Raw genomic sequence first — 1,121 nt, 5'->3', positions numbered from 1 at the left:
TGGGACCGAAACGCTAAGAGGAGTACTAGGAATATCTTCTTCAGAAGGCTCCCAAACGGGGTTCCAGTGAATATCGTAAGTCTCGTCCTCTAGAGCATGAGAGTTAATCGATTGGATACTCGGAATAACAGGGAGAGTATCACTGACAACCGGTACCTCAGGAGCAACAGAAGAAGGAGACCCTTGGTCACTTGGAACGGGAGATGGGACCGGTGATTCCACCAGGATGATGATTCAAAAAACCCTAGGAAAACTAACGAGAAAGGACCCTACTCAAGCTAACGCAAACAAGATCTAATAGGGTAAATGTGAATCATGGCCGAATAAATTTTAAGACACAAGAATAGAACTTGACCTTTTCATCTTTAAAGAGTCGAGAAAAGGACAAAAAGATGACTCTAGTCGCCTTTGAATATTTAATGACCATGAAGTGACAAGTGCTCAGATGGACCTTTTCTTTTAGGGAGTCCGAAAAGGAACGAAAGTGACTACTCTAGAGAACTAGGCAGAAGGTTTACCAGAAAAATCTGTAAAACTGCATATACACCTTGGCAGTCATATGAAAACCAAGGACTTTCTGTAGGGCAGTCAATCTTCCCGAATGCTGTGTTTAGTGCGTTACGGCTTGTAAGGCACAATGCACAGCTTACTATGGATAAAGGATGATAACCTAGTGGGGTCTCCTAGAATATACTCGACGGTACATGGGAGCACAATTCCGTGCTAGGCCACTATTGAGGCACAGAAGGAGGAATCACCCAACCTTGAGTGGAAACAAAAGTGACTAGGTTTAAAGACGCCAAAGCACGTCTCTAGCCTAGACCTCTAAATAGTGTGCATTATGTTCCAATGCGTTGTTAGATTTATTCAGTTCATTTTAGAGTTGATCTTGCATTATGTTTTAGTTTTCAGGCCTTACTATATGTATATAACAAATCCTAGGATGCAGCTAGAATGAATGAAATATCCTTTCCTTCGATGAACACCTACCTACGGGGGGGTAGAGAGATCATTCCCAAACCAAGAAAACCAAGACAACAAAACAATCACTCAATGCAAGCAGACATCAATTCCTAAAGTGCACAGATACTACTAATGAGAGATTTAAACATTCTCTTTCC

This window comes from Pinus tabuliformis, chromosome 3_1 (assembly GCF_031772625.1).
Source record: "Pinus tabuliformis cultivar Carrire ecotype Pingquan chromosome 3_1, CPIR1, whole genome shotgun sequence".
NCBI classification, from domain to species: domain Eukaryota; kingdom Viridiplantae; phylum Streptophyta; class Pinopsida; order Pinales; family Pinaceae; genus Pinus; species Pinus tabuliformis.
The sequence above is the reverse complement of the archived record's forward strand: the minus strand, read 5'-3'. Positions refer to the sequence as shown.